This window comes from Camelus bactrianus, chromosome 8 (assembly GCF_048773025.1).
Source record: "Camelus bactrianus isolate YW-2024 breed Bactrian camel chromosome 8, ASM4877302v1, whole genome shotgun sequence".
NCBI classification, from domain to species: Eukaryota; Metazoa; Chordata; class Mammalia; order Artiodactyla; family Camelidae; genus Camelus; species Camelus bactrianus.
The window spans coordinates 15,563,606-15,586,272 of NC_133546.1; the positions used below are offsets into that span (position 1 = coordinate 15,563,606).

The 22,667-nt window shown below is 38.1% G+C and overlaps 1 protein-coding gene across 1 annotated transcript in view; it reads right to left on the reverse strand.

Annotated features, from left to right (window-relative positions):
* UST (uronyl 2-sulfotransferase) overlaps positions 1-22,667 on the reverse strand; it is a 381,095-nt gene that overhangs the window by 346,816 nt on the left and 11,612 nt on the right. The gene's annotated exons all lie outside the window — the stretch shown is intronic.

A 22,667-nucleotide genomic window follows, 5' to 3' on the forward strand; every position in this document is an offset into this window, starting at 1 on the left:
ATCTTCTACTATATTTTTAAATAAATAATCCTGGTTGTGGGATAATTGCATATCCACATGCAAAAAAAATGAAGTTATATCCTTCCCTCATACCATATGCAACACTTAAAATGAATCATGGACCTAAATAAAACAGCTAAAACTGTAAAACTACATTCTTGAAGAGAATAAAAATCTTTGTGACCTTAGGTTGAACAGAGTTCTTAGATAAAACACCAAAAGCAAAATCCATAAAAGAAATACTAAGAAATCAGATTTCATTAAAAAACTTCTGTGCTTCAAAAGACACTATTGAAAAGACAAGCTACAAGTTGGAATAAAATATTTGTTAATCTTATATCTGGTAAAGAAATGTATCTAGTACTCTCATAATTCAGTAGTAAGATAAACAACCCCCTTAAAAAATGCACAAAAGACTTGAAGACGTGGTTAAAAAGACTGTGTGCTCAACCATATTAGTCATTAGGGAAATCAGAACCACAATGAGACACCAATACACCCACTAGAAGAATTATAATCAGAAAGACTAACATTCCCAACTGGAGAGTGTGCAGCAACAGAAACATTCATACGTTGCTGTTGGGAATGTAAAATGGTATGGCCACTTTGAGAAATAATTTAGCAATTTCTAAGAAGTTAAACGTAAACTTTTCATACAACACAGCAATGCCACTCCAAGAGAAACGAAGGCACGTCCACCTAAAGACTTAGACACGAATGTTCACAGCAGCGTTAGTTACACTAGCCCCAAGCTGGACGCAATCCAAATGTCCATCAACTGGTGAATGGTAACACAATGAGGCACACCCACACAATGGACTATTCAGCAACAAAAAGGAACAATACACTGATACATGTTCAACATGGATAAACCTCAAAAATGCTATGCTAAGTGAAAGAAGCTAGACACAAAAGACTACATATTGTACGATTCCATTTATATGAAATGTCCCGAAAAGACAACTATAAGACAGAAAGCAGATCAGTGGCTGCCTAGGGCTGAGGGTGGAAGCAGAGATGAACTTCAAACAGCACAAGGAAACTTGTTGGGTGTTGTAAGTGTTCTAATATTGGACTGTGGTGATGCTTTACAACTACAGTTGACCACTGAACAACACAGGGATGCTGACCGCCTGGGGGAAGTTGAAAACCCATGTATAACTTTGAACTCCCCCAAAACTTAATTACTAATTGCCTACTGTTGACCAGAAGCCTTACTGATAACATAAAGTCGATTAACACACATTTAGTATGTTATAGGTATCATATGCCATATTCTGACAGGAAAGCAAGCTAGAGAAAAGAAAATGTTCTTAAGAAAATCATGAGGAAGAGAAGGTACATTTGCAGTACTGTAGTGTATTTATCGATACCGTAAGTTGACATCATCTGTTTACAAGATGAGTCGTCTGTCAGAACCTATATTCTTATATGATACAAAACACAGTTGATGTTACATGTATTACTAACACTAGACATCAAAAATGAAAAGATAATGTGAAAAAGAATTTCGTATTTATTTACAGGTATGATGATTCATGCATGGATAACAAAGAAGCAGCAATATGATTGCTTTATGGTAGCTTAGTATAATCAACACAATTGCTTCACAGTAGCCTAGCCTGCACAGTAATGAATGAATCATTATAAAAATCTTACAGCATTACAGCCATATTCATAACATAGTGTTGGGAACATTATTATACCTTTTAAAAAACCACTTACCTGTGATGATAGGCTCCAGTTAGAAGAGAGAGAGGCATCCTGTATGTAATGTAATTCTTTGAAAGCAAAGTTAAAAGTAGCAAAAAAAAAAAAAAAAAAAAAAAAACCAAACCCTAACACATTATTGATTTTATATTAAACATCACTCACCTTATGCCTGAGTAACAATATGCTAGTATCTACGTAAATTTTATGCATCCATAACATACCTCTTTCTTAATTTTTTTGATATTTCTAGACTACATGGTTCATCAACAAGTTTTTCCAAACTGTTGCAAATCTCAAAAAAAATTCCAACATATTCATTGAAAAAAATATGTGTGTAAGTAGACCTGCACTGTTCAAACCCATGCTGTTCAAGGGTCAACTACATAAACTGACTGACTATCACCGAATTGTACACTTAACAATAGGTGAATGCTATGGTGTGTAAATTGTACTTCAATAAAGGTGCTTTAAAAAGCAAAAATAATGCTGGTCAAAACCCACTAAACTGATGTTTTGACCCACTGATGGGTCATGATCCACTGTGGAAAACATTGCCTTACAAACTCCCCTGGATTCTTAAATTCTCCCTGAAATTTCCCTCCTCTTCTTGCCTTAACTGGAACTAAGACATCAGTTTTATTTCCCAGTGTTATGTCCAGATTTCCCCCCAGACAAGGGCTCACACTCATCTTCTGTGAAGTCCCTGTCATGGGGTTTCCCCCTTCCCTTCCCCTTCCTCACATCTAATTAATGCCCACGTTCTCCAATGGTAGTTCCTCAAACTTGCTCACATCCCCCCATTTCTACTCCTCTGCCTTAGTTCAGGCCACTATCATCTCTTGCCTTGGTCACTAAAACCACTGCTAAATTATTTCTCAAAGTGGCCACTGGTGGCTTTGACTCTAATCTTGCCACTTTACGACAGACAGGCCCTTCTAAATAAAGCACAGCCTTGTCAAGCTGGTGACTGTTTAAACATTTTAATGACTTCCAGGGCTCACAGGATGAAGCTTAAACTTCCAAACAAGACAAGCAGAGCTGACAAAAGATAGAAAAACCTGCTAAAAGATAGAATGAGTGCATCTCATGGCACCAATTTTTTAAAATTTCATTTTATCTATCTGTATGTATGCCTTTCCGCCCTAAAACGGAACACTCCTCTAGGACAGTGATGTGTGTGTTTGTACTCCTTTGTCCTCCCCAGCCCTCAGCACAATGTCCTTCACTCTTGTAGGAACCTGATTGCATTTGTGAGTGAATGAGTGGAAGAGGACTTTTCAAAGAATGGTCCAAGAGTCTTAGGGTCCAAGAGTTTCTGGTTCCCCAGAAAGTTCTTGGCTTTGGTTTAACCTGCAGAGCAAACAAGAGGCTCCTGGTACAATATGCAAACTCACCAAATGTTCTATGTTCCTGAAATCTGCCAGGGGACTCATCGTTCAGACAGTTTTGACTTCAGAGAGTTGATTAGCTCAGTTCTGGCCTCCAGTCAGAGGTCTCTTCTTGCCAGGTACTCCTAAAATCTTCCAAAAATGAGGAAGAACACATTTTACATTATAGTGAAGATGGAGAGCTGAAGGATACTATTCACATGTGTGGTGATGGTTTCTGTTCCCATTGTCTCTAGAAAGGCTTAGTCCATCTCATTATCCAGCCTGGCGAAGGGACAAATCTGCTCTAGGGGAAGCAGTACAGGAAAGCATCTCACTGTGCTTTCCTTCCTACCAACTTGAAAATAAACTCTGTCAAAGTGCGTCTTCTTGGTTCACTGCTAAAACAGAGCTGGGCATCTTCATGAATTACTTGGCTGCCTGTGTCTAAAAAGGCCATTTTCATTTGATTCCAAAAATTCCACTGTATTTTTCAGAAGAGTTGGATAACTATTTTTAACTCAAAGCTCTTATTGAAAAGAAAAATTGCACTTTTTTGCATTCAGCCAAATGAAGGCTGCTTTCTGTTAGAAAAGAATAGCATTCTTATAAAGGACTTTATATGTGGCCATTTTGACACTTGGCCTTCAAAACAGTGGATTTAACTAGATCATGCTCTTCAGAAAGATAAAGAATAAAACAAAATAGCCAGGATTCACAGAACAAAAATCTTATTGAACTGACTTCTCAGAAGGAACCATTTTTAAATACTAAATTACTTTTGGGGTTATTTTTAATGCTTAGTATGTTTTCACAGTTAAATTTCCCTGCACACTCTGTTCTTGCCATCTCTCCATTTTTGCTTTTGCTCTTGCTTTACTCTGGAAGGCCATTTCCCCTCTGTCCTATTCCTGGCCAAGCCAGTTTGAGTGCCATTTCCTCCAGGAGGCCTGTCCCTAAAACTTGAGCCATCACCAGTACTTTTCTGGAGAACTATTTATTGTATTTTGAACAAAACTTGTCAGCGGGGGTTAGGGGTGAGGCAGCAGGAAGCACATAAGAATCTGAAGCATAATTTTTAAACGATATCATAATATTTTTGAAATTAAAGATAAAACTATTTGCATTGATTTACAGATATGAAAAAGGAAGAAATTTCTTGAGAGAGTAGACGGTAACCTCTCCTGTACCCACTTCTCTTCATACCAGAATCTCTAGGTGCAATGTTTTGTTTTGTTTTGTTTTGTTTTCAGTTGGGGAAAACTAACGTGGAGTCTACCTGACACGGTGCACTTAACATGTAATACTCAACACACGTAACGTTCTTAACAGTTCACAAAGGGCTCACACGCAGATCTCAAGTGGTCCTTATTCCAGCCTTATAGTTGGGATCAGTGTTATTATCTCCATCTTAGGTAAGTCTCAGAAAAGTTAGACCACATCTGCAATGACACATTAGTAGCAAGGGGGAGTCCCAGGCTGGGATGTGTACCTTAGTTAGCTTTCTTTGGCACCATGCTACTGAAGGGAATCAGAATGTGCCACCACCAAAATATGCTACTTTGGAATAAGGATTATTTTGAGCCGAAGGCAGTTGAGAAACAGCAGATGCAGAAGGAGTGCTCTGCCCTCTCCCTCTCTACCTAAAAGCAGGGCATAAATTACCCCTTGCGAACATGTCCCCTCTCCCTTCTCCCATACCAGAAAGAGGAGATGATTCTCCTCACTGGAGAGAGCACAGATTTGAGTCTGTAGAACAAAACTTACCAATTACTCTTATCTTCCATGAGTCTCTCCCATATACTTACCTTCCCACATTTACTGCCCTCGAAGCCTGATCCCCTTTACCTTTGTCTCGTCACTTCTCCACAATTTATCACCCGCTGTTAAAATGGTATATACAAGCTCCCTGGCCTAACTACTTGGGGGATTTTTTGCTTCTTTTCTGTGAGGCTTCCCATGTGCATATGAAATAAACCTGTTCTCCTGTTAACCTGTCTTTTGTCAGTTTAATTCACAGTCCCCAGCCTAAGAAAGTACTCTAAGAGGGTAGAGGAAGAGTTTTTCCTCCCTTACACTATGACCTCACATCTTTCACGTCTCCAAATTTCTTGAGGGTTTTTTCCCCTCAATCTTCCCATTGTCTCTAGTACAGTCATGAGTGAGTGGCTGTCTGAATGAATGGATGGATTTGCTACAAAAGACATTTAAGTTTAACGTGCAGCTGTTACAGGGTCAAAACTAGAAGGATAAACATTTTGGCTTCCCCAACATATTGTTAATATTTTCTAAATTAAGGAATCTGTAGAAACCCTAAAGCTATTTGGGGGTTAATCATGATTATTCATTTGATACTGGAAAGATTTAGGAGCCAGATTTTGACCAGAGTCACAAGTCATAGGATATTATTCAATTGTTCAATGATTATTATTAGATACTGTTGCTCGTTATTGTTCAATGAACATTTAATGTTTATTAGAGATTAGGTCACTTCTCAATACACTTCTCAATACATAAGCTTATTTGTACTTTAAAAAAACTTCTCAGATGAAAATCAACATGGTCTTCGATAAAGACATTAATGAGTAAACTAGTTATCAATTATTTTTTTTCTCTTAAATATAAATTTCCTTTCTCTATATGAAAAGGAAAAGATGGGACAAAGTAGCTGGACTAAGAAACAACAGAATTATCTGACATTTTTTATATGAATATGGAGTATCTGTGCAGCCTAGCTGTGGCCTCCATGTGAATTCAGAAACAGCTGATTCATGTGGTGGCTTTGCCTCCAGTTCACTATTTCACTGAAACTGAAGTATTGCAAGTTAATCAAAGCTGACTCCTCCTTTTCTAATTAAGGCTAAGAAAACTAGGTCTCTTGTCAGCTTTTGCTAATGAAGACAAAATAAACAATGCTTGCAGTTAATCACTGGCACCTGAACCACACTGCCAGGGGAAAATAGCACATGGCTCCAAGGTCTTAAAATGCATGAGGACACAATATATGTTTGCTGAAAGTCTGGAGCCAAGTAAATTTTATGATTTTTTTAAAGTAAAATTCCAAATAAATTCTTTTTCCCCATAAATTTCCAGCTCCATGAAGAATTTCATACTTGACTGTTGAGGGTCTACCATGTGCCAGGCAGGAGCTTTCAAGCGTACTGCCTTATTTTCTCTCAGTTATTACGGTAATCACCCACTCTTGCCACAACCCTACACTGTTTTCAACTACCAATAGTTGGCAGAAAAAGTACAGGCATATTTTAAAAAATGAAAAACATTTAGGAGGGCTCCGTAAGTTTTTTTAATTGTCTTATTTCACAGAGAAAAATCAGAACCTCATAATTTTTAAAATATGAAAATTACCTTTATTAGAACAATTGGTGCAAATAAAAATGCTGTCAAAATAAATCCTTTTGCCCCTAAAGGGGGTCGTATATTTATCAAACTCCCTGCATTCATTCCATACTATTTATTGTATTTCAGAGCTGGATGAATTATAGGAATTACATGATAATTATTTTGCACTCAGATAAAGAAATGTATGCAAGTTTCCTAGTGTTATAAACTTCTAGATTTTCTCTCTAAAGATTTAACACTAATATTAGAAAGGTTTTTTAAATACCATGTTTAAGTACTTTCCCCCCAAGGACTACATCATCCTTTTACTAATTGAGCAATCAGATTGCTTTTGGCCAAAATAAATTCTTTAGCAAAATTACACTTGTGTGTTTACTTGTGCAGTTATTTAAATGATTGGATTCCAGGAAATAAAGTTTTAAAACATGTTTATGCAAATATTTTTTAGCATTACCAAATTACTCTGTTAACTTGATTTACAAAATTATTAGCAATTTCTGTTGCAAAGCAAGCTTTCATTTCAGCAGAAATCTATTGCATCAGTCTCTTAAGAATAACTCTTAATGTCAGTCATCCCAGTTTTGTTCAGCTCTGGAGGAATTTTAAACTGACTGAAATAATTAATATACAGCTATTTCCCAGGAGCAAAGCATAGCTACCCTGCAGGCACTAAATCTGGAGTCGGGATACCTGCATTTGAATGGAAACTTGTACTTACAACTGATATTCCTTGATGTAACTGGGAAATGATGCCCACTTTACAGAACTGTTTGAGACTTCAGTTTCATAACCTATGTGAAAACTCTTCATAAGTAGACAATCAAACATTACTTGATTTACCTGGCACAACAGTAACCACAATTGTGACTGAGTCAATAAAAGCCAACCGTAATAACAGACAAACAACAGGTTGAAACTCAGACTTTGCGCTGAGTTGGGATTTCTGCTTTGCCTCTGAATAAATCAGAGCCTATTTACACCTAAACAGATACTGACACCCCCCACCCCCGCCCTTGGGGCCCCTTTGTGCTGGTGTAGCCAGATGCGCAGTGAGCCTCCTGCCACTAAGGGCCCTCCACTCTGCCCTCTTCTGGCTTCTCCAAGATAACACAGTCTTTCTCACCTACATTTTCAAATTAAGTCATTTTTGTACAAGTACTTATTTTCTATGGCTTTACAACTGATTCCCCTTGTAATATTATTTGTTATGATTGCAAAAATGGTACTATTGGATCACTTATTAAATAGTAAACCTCATTACCAAATTACATACATCAAAAAAAGATAATGCAATTATTTTTTTCTACACCAAGACTCAAATGGTGCCTAAAACCATTTTGAAGGCTGTCTCACTGACTTGTCTACATCATAGTCACATAGGGCATTGTACAAAATGCAGATTTATCTGGAAGACTCAGCAGTCTGCAGGCCATTTAAACTTCCTGGGAGATGTTACCACGCTGACACTTGAGCATGATCAGCATACAGTCAGCACTTGAATACACTTGAATTTACTGAAGAACCAACAACCAACATACGTAACTACAGTTTGACACTTCTCCCTTTCATTTCTCCTTTTCATCCACAGTACATCCATTGTTACTCCTAATCCACCACTGACACTTTGCACCATTTTGTCCAATCCCAAAGCAGGAGAGCACCACATTGTGAGAAGGGGGCTGGGGGCTGGGGTAGACAAGGTCCTGTTGGTAAAGTCAGTCTTGAGCTACCAGTTTCTATTTGCGTCTCAAGCCTCTTCCCATTCTGCATCTGAACGTCACTGAAGATGAGGGAAGTAAATTAATACTCGAGAAGGGTAACATACAGGAAGTGGTAATTACTCATGATTGTAGTGCTAGATTTCTACATAAGTGGACAAGACGCAAGCAAGGAGCTTTATAAATTTCGGGTTAATGTTACTCAAACAAATTACGTTTTGAGTAACATGAATTAGCAGGTTATTTCCACTATGTTATTTTGCCAATAAGACCATCACCACATCTCTTGTAAACAAATAAACAAAAAAGATTGCTTTAGGATCTGAGATATTATCTGAGATAAATATTGAAAAGAGAAAGTGTGAAAACATTCTGACCAGAGAGCCAAGTTACTTAAGGTGAAATTAAATTAATAAAGTATCACTCATCTCTCAGCTGATTCGGCAACCTTCCCTGCAACACTGCTGGTGTACGCGGCTCTTTCAACTTGGTTACCAATTGTAGATCAACAGCCTCCAGTCCGGCCTTTGAGCTCTCTTCCCTCGTGATTCCGGGAAACGCTTTTTTAAGATAGCAGAGACCAAATAACATTTGTGCTCTCTGAAGTCCTGGGTTGGGCCTCAGAAGTCATATAATGGGGAATGCCTCTGAGACCTGGACAGTCTCGCTGTGAAAGCAGCAGCCAGGATTCAGCTGATAACAACAGATGAAATTAAACTTTGTGCAGCAACACTGAAGAGCTGAGATTATATTTGCATCAAGTCTCTAAATTCTGGTGCATTTGTTTATTTCTTCATTTGGAAGTTCTGAACTGAGTTTCATTTTGAGAAAATTGCCATAAGAAGAACTGAGCCTGGCCAGAAAGGACACCATCAGGGATAGAGATGGCACGAAGGAAAAACTGTCACAAAGAGCTCGTAAGTTTCCTTTGTTTCCATTCTCTGCCTTAGTGAAAATTATAATACAAAACAAACGCAAGCACAAAATGCAGCTGACGTCACACTCTTCTGACACGTCTATTAGAGACTTTATCATTACCTGGCAGCTGACATCACAGCTCATTCTCTAATTATTTCTGTTCTGTCCTTGCTCCCTGGGCTTGTTGCCTTCCCAGCCATGACCTTGGTCCAATCCTCCACACTGACTGTGCTATCTCCTATGCTGATTCAGCTCGGGACCCTCTTCCCCAGCACCATTTCAGGGATGACCCTCTCACCAGAACCCAGGTCACTACTACCACTGTAGAACTGTTTCCAGAATGTTCACTGGAAAAAGGCATTGTATTCAGTACAATAAAATTCTAAAGTGTAAATTAAAACATGGAGTAAGATGCAAAGAATTGATCAGCAAATTGGAGATTCTGAACACATACTTCAGTAGAGATTCTATACATGAAAATAAATATATATATATATATATATATATATTCTGATGTTATATACATAATTCATGAGAATTTAGGGAGAGTATTTTGTTTCTTGAATTCTTGATCTACCTAATATAACTCGCACCTCAGATCTACCAAAAGATTAATTGTAAAGACACAGAGTCCCCTGGGTAGCCAGATGCTTCATTTTCTTCTGAACAGGATTAAAAACACAACAGATTTGTTATAAGACACAGGATGCTCTAACAAGATAAGTCATGGTCACTAGACCTTCTATTCGATTCTCCTAGTCCTTGTCAACTGCTACATAAACTTACATTCCAGGGAAATGGGATGTGCCCCCTGGCGATGACTCCCCAGCTCCTTTCCCTAATGGTCCCTGGCAGCAGAAAGTGAATAAACTCTGCTCTGAGGAAGTCCCTGCAAATCCACAGGCCAATAATCAACAGAGGAACTAATAAAATTTGGAGACAAAGCAGGTGAGGAACTCAGGATTTCCTTGCCACTCTCTGGATCCCAGGAGGAGCTGAGAGACACTAGAAGCCATCAGCTACACCCCACCAGCAGGGGGCAGTGTGGTAGAAGCTACTCCAAAAAAAAGACAGTAGTTCACAGCTGAGTCCAAAACCAATCCAGCCAAGGGAGCATCAGCCATTCCGGACTCCAGGGTATGAGAAGAAGAAAAGCACAAGTTTTAGAGGCAGCTTGATTCCAATCCCTATTCGCTACATGATGGCTAGGTGACATGACCTTAAACAAGGGATTTGATATTCACTGTCATCACTTACAAAATGGAACTATTTATACCTTCTTCATAGGGCTATCCTGCGATTTAAAGGAGATTATACATATGAAACCATTTTGGCACACCACAGCATTGCTTCTTATAACTATATGAACTTGGCAAGTTTTTGAACTCTGCACCTTCATCTGCTCATTGGTAACATGGCATAAAACCCAGCACCTGCCTCATCGGGGTTTTAGGAGTATTAAATAATACATACAGGTAAAGTACTTAGAATCATTCCCAGTAAATGATACCAGTATTTTTAGTAGTAGCAATAAATGTTAGCTATTTTTTAAACATTTTTTCTTGAGTTATAGTCATTTTACAATGTTGTGTCAAATTCCAGTGTAGAGCACAATTTTTCAGTTATACATGAACATACATATATTCATTGTCACCTTTTTTTTAGCTGTGAGCTACCACAAAATCTTGTATGTATTTCCCTGTGCTATACAGTATAATCTTGTTTATCTATTTTGCATATGCCTGTCAGTATCTACAAATTTTGAACTTCCAGTCTGTCCCTTCCCACCCCCCGCCCCCTTGGCAACCACAAGTTTGTTTTCCATGTGTATGAGTCTGTTTCTGTTTTGTATTTATGTTCTTTTTTTTTTCTTAGATTCTACATATGAGCAATCTCATATGGTATTTTTATTTCTCTTTCTGGCTTACTTCACTTAGAATGACATTCTCCAGGAACATCCATGTTACTGCAAATGGTGTTGTGTTGTCGTTTTTATGGCTGAATAGTATTCCATTGTATAAATATACCACCTCTTCTTTATCCTGTCATCTGTTGATGGACATTTAGGCTGTTTCCATGTCTTGGCTGTTGTAAATAGTGCTGCTATGAACATTGGGGTACAGGTGTCTTTTTGAAGTAGGGTTCCTTCTGGATATATGCCCAGGAGCGGGATTCCTGGGTCATATGGTAAGTCTATTCCTAGTCTTTTGAGGAATCTCCATACTGTTTTCCAGGGTGGCTGCACCAAACAGCAATCCCACCAGCAGTGTAGGAGGGTTCCCTTTTCTCCACAGCCTCTCCAGCATTTGTCATTTGTGGATTTTTGAATGATGGCCATTCTGACTGGTGTGAGGTGATATCTCATTGTAGTTTAGATTTGCATTTCTCTGATAATTAGTGATATTGAGCACTTTTTCATATGCCTAATGATCATTTGTATGTCTTCCTTGGAGAATTGCTTGTTTAGGTCTTTGCCCATTTTTGGATTGGGTTGTTTGTTATTTTCTCAAGTCATATGAGCTACATATATATTCTGGAGAGCCTTTGTCGGTTTCATTGTTTGCAAAAATTTTCTCCCATTCCGTAGGTTGGCATTTTGTTTTACAGAAATGTTAGCTATTAATATTAGGAGTCAGTACTCAATAAATAAAAGTCATAATCACTATTGTTATCATCATTCAGAGATTATAAGTGAATTAGAGAAACATTTAATATGGAATTTTCCAAACTCACCAGATCCACTTATCACAGAACTTAAAACTTATCTTCCTACCTCGTAATCAACTTCCTTCAATCATAATATAATCAAAGTGTTGATAAACAGAAATCTCCAGGTCAGGCTATTGGGTGCATTTCTGAGACTTCTCAGTGCTTAAACTTAAGCCAAGAAATGCAAAATAACTCTCCAGAAGCTACATGAGCCTTTCCAGCAACAAGAAGTAATTTCATAAAGATTACATTTATACAAATGCTGACACATACCCATGTATACAGGCATTCCTAATCAACTTAGTAAAAGGGTTCAAATTTCTGTGGGCTTTGGCAGTTTGAAATAGCTGGATTCCAACAAAGCTATCTAGGTAATGCATTGGATGCTTGCCATATCATTTAAAAATCAAAGAGTTACAGGACCTTCAAGATAAAATATATATGTTGGTGGTCATTTAATTTATCTTCCCACCCAATGGAAGGTTCCTCATCAGCAGGAATTCCTGATCAGTCCCTCACGGTTGGACATGTCATTATAAAATTTTTTCACATGTTGAACTAAGATTAGCTTCTCAGAATCTTCTACCCAATAATCTTTTTTCTATATTCTAAATATAAGAAATCAACCCTATGCCTTCTTCTCCAGAAGACTCTTCATTCTTCACAAGCTTTACAACAGTTCTCACCCCTCCCTTTAGTTTTTTCATCTCCAGTTCTTCTAACCATTTTCCATCCAGTCTTATCCAGTATTATTGTGAATAGTACAAAGGGAATAGTGCCTCCAGGGTGAACATCTGTTGTGTTTGCCTGTCTAGTATCCATTTCCCTCTGCTTCTGGTCATAGGATTCCTCTTCATATGGGAACCTACCTCATGTGGTTTAGAGAGAAATAATCCAATCTGCTGCTACTAACCCTTCTAAGACAAGGATGGACACATGACCTACATATGGCCCCACCCTGACCACAGTGATTGGTTTAGGGCTGTGACTTAATCCAAGTCAATGAGAGCCTACATTAGGGCTCTGTTGGAACTAATGGGAAAGGAGTTTTCATTCTGCTAAGTTAGTAGAATGTAAGTCATAGATGTTGTAGGGTGTGTTTGTCACCATATGATGAGAACCAATCTAATAAGAAACACAATACACAGGAAATAAAAGTCAAGAGATTCAGAGAGGCAAATTTCTCCCTATAGTGAGCAACCATGCTGCAAGTGCGTTTATTCTGGAATATGTAAGTATGACATCTAGTGCATTTTTTGTTTGCTTTTGAGTTTTACTTATGTCATTTTCAGCTTAGAATAAAACTGACTAATACACCTTCCTCACCTGTGCCGTGGTAGGAGGGCTGACCAGGGCATAGAGTCCAACCTTCCTCCTCATCCACTCCCTAGCGGCCCCACAGTTCCCTGAGATGAGGTCCTCTGAGAAGCTGGTGTTATCAGCTGTCTCAGCTGGGGACCCCTTACTTCTAAGAAGAGAAATTGACATAACCAGCACAAATAATAAGAATGTTTATTAGAAGGATGCAACAGTACAGTCATAAATGAAGGCTTCTTCCTTTTTAAGTTGAATCTGATTTATTTTGATGCCAAGCCGCAACATATTGAGATCACTATAAATCTTGATTCCATTATCATTTAAATCAGTTGTTTCTGGCAGGTGTGTATCTTCTGCATACATTTATAAGTATGCCTTCTATGACTGTATTAAACTGCTAATACAAGTGCTGAAATAAGACAAAAGCTCAGAGCCTTGTGGTCTACCACTAGAAATCCATCCAGGTTAACTGACTATTCATTAATATCCTCTGGGTCTAGTTAGCTAGCCAGCTGCAAAACTGTCTAACATTTCCCTAATCCAGCTCATATTTCACCATCTTAACCTTAACCTATCTCAAAGGAGACTTTGAAAAATACTTTTCTTGAAACAGAAAAGTAATAACCACTGCACCTGGCATCCACTGTCCCCTCAACTACTTTCCGGTGGTAGCTTCCACCAGAGAATTTGATATTCTGAATCGTCACTGTCTTTCCAACAAGACTATGAGTTCCCTGAGTAGCCAAGCTCAGTTGTCTGTGGTAGCATATTGGTGCTCCCCTGGCCCATTACATGTCACAAAATAAGAGTGTAAATGTTTTATTTTATCTTGCATAGGAGGGAGAAAGAGATGGCGACTTTTGCAATAATCCAGAAGGGATTAGCTTGGCCCTTTTAAAGAATTAAAGTTGATGGCATCAGTTTTTGTTACATCAATACTTAATTTTCCTCAAAAACAGGGGTGTCTTTAGTATTATTCTCACAAGTCATAATTAGGAAATTCGATGATAATAAATAGATTAGGTAAAAAGGGAAAGAGAGAAAAAAGTAAAGGAGGTAGGCTGAGATGAGATGAAATAAACCACAGAGCGGCAAAAGACAGAGAAAAGGCTGGAAACAGCATAAGACTTGCCTGATCCCCAGTAGGTAGATGGATCAGATCATCCTCTTCCTGGGCCACTGGCCCACACACAGGGAAAATTATGATTTTGTTGCTGTGGGCTAGCATCCAAGAGAGAGAAGATGCTGTTCACATAAATAAAAGATACAGCTTGCAACTGACTGAATGTTTGTGTCCCCCCAAGTTCTCATACTGCAATCTAATCCCCAATGTGATATATTTGGAGGTAAGGCTTTTGGAGGGTGCTTAGGTCATGAGGGTAGAACCCTCATAAGTGGGATTTAATGCCCTTATAAAAGAAGCCCCAGAGAGACCCCTCACCTCTCCACCATGTGAGGACATGAAAAGATAGCTGTCTATGAATCAGCAAGACAGGCTCACCCAGACACTGAATCCTTAGCACCTTGATCTTGAACTTCTCAGCATCCAACACTGTGAGAACTTTATTTTTGTTGTTTATAAGCCACCCTATGGCATAGCAGCCCACACCACTATTCGGATTTCATAACTTAGGGAGTTGAATGTGGTTCAGATGGACTGGAATATATAGTCATATATGTGGGAACACCTCTACCAGCAAACTTTTAAGCTCTTACAAGATACCTATTTTAATTTCCGTAATAATCCTGAGAAATGATATTATTTTTCACTCTCCTTTTTTTTTTTTTTTACTACTCTCCTTTTTTTGCAGATAAACTGAGGCTTGAGATATTAAATAATAGCCCCAGGTCAATGTCTAATTTGTAATGTCACCAGAATGTGATTTCAGGCCATCCTTGCCCAGGCTCACGTGATTACCTCAGGCTCTGAGATTTCAGAACTCTTATCCAGTGATATTTTCCTTCTCAGATTCTTGATGGGAAAGCCAATTTTATTATAAGGTAGAAGCTCAGCAGTTTAAAAAGGATGAGAAGGTAGTAGTGTTTATTTCATATCGTGAAGATGAATTTTACAAAATTTGATGTTTTAATTAATATCTATATGCCTGCTAAAGTAAACCAAAATCTGATACTCAGATGATACTGAAGTAAACAGTTTTCTTAAAACAGGTCTCAAATCAATAGTGGGCAGATAGGATGTTTCTAAAGAACCATTTACTGTGATTCATTGTTCTATGTCTTCTCCTCTGCCTCACATTTGCCCATCAGAGTTCCACATACTGCTTCTAGCCAATTATTCATCCACTGGGAGGCTACCCACCCACATTAGTCTCCATCATGAACTTTGCCCAATCACTTCTAAATCCTTTTTTGGTTCTCCTGCCACAGGCAAGGAAGAGTTTAGTAGTCCTGGGATTATGTTATCCTAGAGATGTACAAAGGAGTGCAGAGAGGACTCCAAGGGGGTGTTAAGGTAGAAGTACAAAATCTTCCACAACAGGGCAACATTTTGCAGAAAGCGAGATTTTACAGATGAAGAAGGAAGTTGAATTTCTGGAAACAGAATGTCTGGTTTTTATCTTCCCCTCTGCCTTGCCTTTAAACTTCTTTTTTCTTGGCTGAACTTTTAGAGAGTTGGGAGGAAGTTTTGAGTAAGTTTCTAATGTGTCAATTGGCAAAGCTAAAGGGCTTCGCAAAATAACGGCTAGGCTCTAGTCTCATGGTATCTGGTATGTGAAGTCATGAAATGTCACATGAGATACAGGCAGTCATAAAGTAGGAAGTTTCCCCCTCTTCCCTGTCCCTCTACCCCCTCTATAACACTGTGTTCTCTAACCATCAGTATCTCATGGTCATAACCTTTGTGTTTTGAGCCCATCAAAACAACCAGCCTACTCGGTTTCAATTCCCTCAGTATCCAGCCTGAGGAAGCTAGCTAGCTGTTACAGACTGGAGCAGAGAACCAAGGGGTAAAGAGGTAACTAATTCCTGGTGACATATTTGTATTTACACTTGGACTTCTTAGAGCCATCACTCAAATATATAGAAATCACTCCAATGGTAAGACTGTGGAAAGCTTCAGCATGTGACTAGGAAGCTGTGTTCTGGATGAACAAAGCCTTTCGGCAGCTTCAATTCTTACAGTTCGGACCTCACTTACGCCTCCTTTGCATAAGCACAAGTCCTTACAGTTTTACCACAGGACTAGTTGGGAGCTGGGGTCAGAACCTCCAGACCTCAGACCTAAATATGGGAGAAGTCTGTAGTTGCTCAGCTTTGTTTGTTTGGTCTCTCGAACACACAAGCCAGACAGCACTCAGGAAGATCCAAGATTAGTGGCACTGCTGCTTGATGACTAATGCAATTAAATAATTCTTGGTGCTGGCATAGTACCACAATAACAAATCCCATAGTGTCAAATGCCAGATGGATTGCTCAAACCTTTGGAAGCATTCTCAAGTACACATACTTAATCACTGAGGGCCGGGTTCGTGGAAAAATGACATGGTACTTGTGTGGGCGGAAGGTTCCTGTCACTTTCGTTGGACAGTCAATCCCACTGTCAGTTTCCATAGCCAACATTGTTCTGATTTCCTCTCTTGTGGGCCAGTGGTATTTAAGCATCAGAAATATGATGAATTTAGGAGATCTAATGATTTTTTTCCCCAAATATTCTAGATTTTTCTAGAACAAGTCTGATTTCAAAGATCCTGTTCCACTGCCTTTTAAAGTACATTCTGTACTCATCAGACTGGGTCTCAATTTTTACTTTAAAAGTAGGTTACAGCACTTCCTTCATTCCATTTATTAAAAAACACAACTTACCTGCCCAAGAGGGATGTATGTATTGAAAAGTAAGTTAAGCCTTGTCAAAACCTAAGTGAATCTATTACTCAATTCACTTATCCCAATAAATCAACAAGGTATTCAATTTTTTCCTTCAATCGATGTTTACCACATACAAGGAATTTGAGAGAGAGAGATTCAGCATGATGTGATATCTTGCCTCAGAGAGTTTATAGTTTAGTTGAAGACGCAAAACTGGCACTAATGAATAATGGTGAGCAAGAAGTATGGGTAAATGAGTGTGGTAATTGCAGGACAGACTGTTACTCTTATAGAAGTGTAGGAAAAGGGAAACAAGGACAGGAGAGAATAGTCGGACAAGACTTAGAAAGGGAGTGGCATATGACTGGACCTCTTAGGTCTTGTATGACGCAGAAGAAGAGTGTCCATATAAGGAAAACATGCAGAGACTAGGCTGAAGGAGTGGAGGGTTTGACTAATAAGAAATGAGAGACAAAATGAAAATACGTAAGGTTAGAATATGGAAAGCCTTAAGACAGGCATAAACACTCAAACTAAATGGTACAGTCTTTAGGAAACCACTGAAAGGTTTTCATGAAAAGCTAAATTTCACGACCCTTAGGCTGGATTTCCATTATGATTCAAGTAGCAGTGAGGAGGCCTTAGACTAACTTGGAATAGGTAAAATGGAGAAGGAAGGAGAGATGAGAAAGATATTGAAAAAGACCTATCAAGACTATATACAAGGAATACATAGAAAACAAACTTATGGTTTGTTTTCCAGTGCGGAAGGGGGTGGGAAGGGATAAATTGGGAGTTTGAGATTTGCAGATAATAATATATATAAAATAGACAAAAAAACAAGTTTATACTGTATAGCACAGGGAACTATATTCAATATCTTGTAGTAACTGATGGTGAAAAAGAACATGAAAACGAATATATGTATGTTTATGTATGACTGAAGCATTACTCTGTACACCAGAAATTGATATAACATTGTAAAGTGACTATACTTCAATGAATATATATATATATATATATATATATATACACACACACACACAAAGACTAGATACAAGGAATAAAGGGGAAGACTGGGTTACAGGTTATTCCAAACCCACTGATCGTGCCCATGTTAATCACTGAATAAATCTAGTTACATTGAATTCAGAAAATGCTGATGCCACTGACAGAGAGGAGACTTTAGAAGAGCCTCTATTTGGGAAGGGAAATTAATTGGGTTTTGAATTCATGGACTGTGACATGATGCAGGGAAATTCAAAAGAAAATATCACTTAGATAATCAAAGCAGTACGTGGACCTCAGGTGAGAGGTCATAAAAACACTGGTGAGAATGTGATACTAGACATTATAAACCTCTTAGAAGAAAACAGGCAAAACATTATCTGACACAAATCCCGCAATGTTCCCCTAGGGCAGTCTACCCAGGCAATAGAAATAACAGCAAAAATTAACAAACAGGACCTCATTAAACTTATATGCTTTTGCACAGCAAAGGAAACCATAAGCAAAACAAAAAGACAACCTACAGAATGGAAGAAAATATTTGCAAAAGATGAGACTAACAAGGGCTTAATTTTCAGAATATATAACAGTTCATACAACTAAATAATAATAAAAAACAACAACAACCCAATCCAAAAATGGGCAGAAGACCTAAACAAGCAGTTCTCCAATGAAGGCATACAAATGGCCAATAGGCACATGAAAAAATGCTCGATATCACTAATTATCAGGGAAATGCAAATCAAAACTACAATGAAGTATTAACCTCACAGCAGTCAGAATGGCCATCATTCAAAAGTCCACAAACGATAAATGCTGGAGAGGGTGTGGAGAAAAGGGAACCCTCCTACACTGATGGGAATGCAATTTGGTGCAGCCCTTATGGAAAACAGTATGGAGATTCCTCAAAAAAACTGAAAATAGACTTACCATATGATCCAGCAATTCTATTCCTGGGCATATATCCAGAGGGAACCTTAATTCAAAAAGATGCATGCACCCCAATGTTCATAACAGCACTATTTACAATAGTGAAGACATGGAAACAATCTAAATGTCCATCGACGGATGACTGGATAAAGAAGTTTGGTATATCTATAAAGTGGAATACTACTAAGTCATTAAAAATGCTAAAATAATGCCATTTGCAGCAACATATATGGACCTGGAGGTTGTTACTCTAAGTGAAGTAAGCCAGAAAGAGAAAGAAAAATACCATATGATATCACTTATACATGGAATGTTTTAAAAAAGACAAATGAATTTATTTACAATACAGAAACAGACTCAGACACAGAAAAAAAACTTACGGTTACCAGGAGGAAAGGGAGTGAGAAGGGAAAAATTTGTAGTTTGAGATTGCAGATAGTAACTCCTATATATAAAATAAACAGTAAGTTTATACTGTATAGCACAGGGAACTATATTCAATATCTTGTAGTAACCTCTAATGAAAAAGAACATAAAAATGAATATATGTATGTATATGTATGACAGAACTATTATGCTGTACACCAGAAACTAACTATACTTAAATTTAAAAAAAATTTTTTAAAGAATGTGATACTGAAGCCATGGTAACAGCTGACCATTCATAGGAAGAGAGCCTACAGCAAGAGAAAGGCAGAGCCCCAAGGCAAAGCTTTCCTGCTATTATCCCTTAACTCTGGGGACCAGTTATATTCCACAAAGAAGGTCTGCCCAGGACTGAGAGATGTTAGAATAATAGAGCTGTGTAGATGATCCTACCATACTTGATCACGTGGCATTTATTACTGAAACTCTAGGAGAGAGCTGTTTTTAAAATTTATTGACTTCTGCTAAATTTTAAAAAAAAAAGCTTTTGCAAAATTAATGGGATATCATTCAACCTTCCAGTCTAAAGCATTATATAAACCAGCCATAAACATGATGTGTGTGGCATAATTTATGTCTTTCGCCATACCTGTTTCCAACCTGACATAGATTATCACACAACTACCTTGTTAAATTGCACAGTTCTTATTATCCTGATTCTTAGATCAGAAAGCCAAAGACCACACCAACTTGGTAGCTTGATCCAGATCAAATAGGAACAGGCAGAAATAAGACTGTTACCAGGGTTTTTTGACTCCACATGTTGTCCTCTTTCTGCTATGTGATGAGAAGTCATGTTCAACAGGTGGGACCTCTTCCAAAAACCCAGATGAACAAAATCCTGTACGGCCAGATCTCTGAGAAGAATCTTCAAGGGAAGCAGACTGCTAACTTCTCCATGACCTATATCCCCACAGTGCACGCACACATGCACATACGCACGTACCCAAACCTCCGGAAGGGCCTGCCAAGGTTAGGAGTTCACTGGAGCTACACAGGTGTCGGATATATGGGGAATACTTTTGCTGCTACATATCCATACTTAATAAATATAAGTGCTTCTCTTGATAAATATTAAGTTCTACTTGCAAACTTTCAATTCACAACCATTCGTACAGATGAACAAAGCAACTTTTCAGAGCCATAGCCCACCATTCTGCTCTTCACCAACAGATGGCATGATGGTTGTGCCCAGACACCTTAGTCTTGACTAAAGTTTGTCAGTCTGCAGCCGAAATCATAACCTCAGGAAGATAAAGTAAGTAAATGCAGTGGGACCAGTAAAAGACAAGAGGAAAGTAAAATATATGACAGACCAAGTAGTGCCTGCCTTATCAAAGAGGGCAGCCAAAACGCAGGTCTAGCCAGTGTTATCAGGAGGGGCTAGGGGCCACTGTTACAAGATATTCTGATTTTTCAAGGCAGTGTGAAAGTTCTTATTTTTATGTGAAATCTCCTAGTTTTAAATTTTGCAGCTATCACTTTTTATAAAAGCTCTGTGCAGACTAAACATACGCAGATCTGTAAACACACTCATATCTGCAGGCCAGACTGTGTTTGTGTGTGTGTGGTTTTGTTGTTTTTTTTTTTAATTGAAGTATAGTTGGTTTACAATGTTGTTAGTTTCTGGTGTACGGCAAAGTGATTCAGTTACATACATGCATATATATTCTTTTCCATATTCTTTACCATTATTGGTTATTATAAGATATTGAATATAGTTCCCTGTGCTACACAGTAGGACCTTGTTTATCTGTCTTATGTACAGTACTTTGCATCTGCTAATCCCAAACTCTTAATTTATCCCTCCCTGCCTTTCCCCTTTGGTAATCATAAATTTGTTTTCTATGTCTGTGAGTGTTTCTGTTTTGTAAATAAGTTCTTTTGTATCATTTTTTAGATTCCACATATAAGTGATAGCACATGATATGTGTTTGTGCTTTTTGAGTTCGTTTATTAACACTGTTAACTCCATCATGTCCAAAAGTGCAAAGCTTTTGGAGAGTAAAAAGTGATAAGAAAGGGGCCAAGAAATTCTGAAACTCTGAACTAAAGCCATCAATATGCAAAGTTCTTTGATGAAAACTAACTTTACATGGATATGGACAGAGTAACCAATTTAGAAGTAATGTTTTGGAAGCATGAACAAATGGACTTATAAACAGTTTTTAAGAACTTTACCTGTTCATCAAGACAGAAGCATTAACAACAAACAGTTATACTGTGAACCTTGTTTAGAAAGGGATCCTTCTAACATGTTATAAAAGGAATATAGCTCTGGAACACCAGGGAGATTGAGAGCCTCTGGGATTAAAAAAATTACATCAAACATGAGTTTTGAAGGCAAGAGTAACTAAGAGAAAACAATTTGACCACTAAATATGAAAGGGCCTACAGGGAAGATAAGGTAGTACAGCAAAAAATCTACATGGAATTTGGAATCAGAAGACCTGGCACTTTGTCGTAGCTCTGTAATAACCTGACCCATACCTGATCTTGAGCAAGCCTTGCAACATTTATGTATTTCTGTCTAAAGAGTAGAAGTTAAAGTTACTTTCATTACAAAATTGTTGTGTTCATTATAACAATGTAATATAGTTTATAAAATGCAAAGCTTAAGTAAGTTTTTAAATATGATCATAAATGATAGTAAGGAAGAAGAGGAGGAGGATGCAGGGAGGAGAGGGTAAACATATCAGAAGTGCACATAAAGTAGCAATCATTTGTGCTCTGTGAAAAAAAAAAATTCTCCTGGCTATTTTTAGATTGAAAGGAAATACAGACTTCTCAGGGACCCTGCTGTAAAGGAGTCTAATTGCAAAATAATGTGAGCATGGGGAGGACAGCAACATCCCACCAAGGCACCTCACGCCAAGCTGTCTTCAAAGCTGGGGCACTATAAATGCTGGGGAGTGGTTTATTACAGTCTATCCTTACTTTTACAATTAAAATCATTTATATTGCATTGAAAAAGCTTGACCTGAGGGTGGGGTATACTGGGGTGCACACATGGACACCATGACTTGTAATGCAGAAAGGTACAAAGGATAAGAGGAGGCTAACTCTCATTACCCTGAGAGAGAGTCTAATGTGAGGATATGGGTAGGACGCAAGGGAATGAGTGAAGCAGACATTATATTGCCACACTTCTATCATTTTATATTAAATTGACACATCTCGATTTATATCATTTTATATCAAGCATTTTGCAGCATATATGTCAAGATTTTCTTAGCTGATTTATTGACTTCAAAAGATTTTGAGGGAGCTCTCCACTCCAGCCATGATTGAATAACTGGACGAGACTCACCCTCTCACCAGAAACAAGAAAACTGGACAAAATAAATGAGGAAACAGTTTTAGGATATTAGAC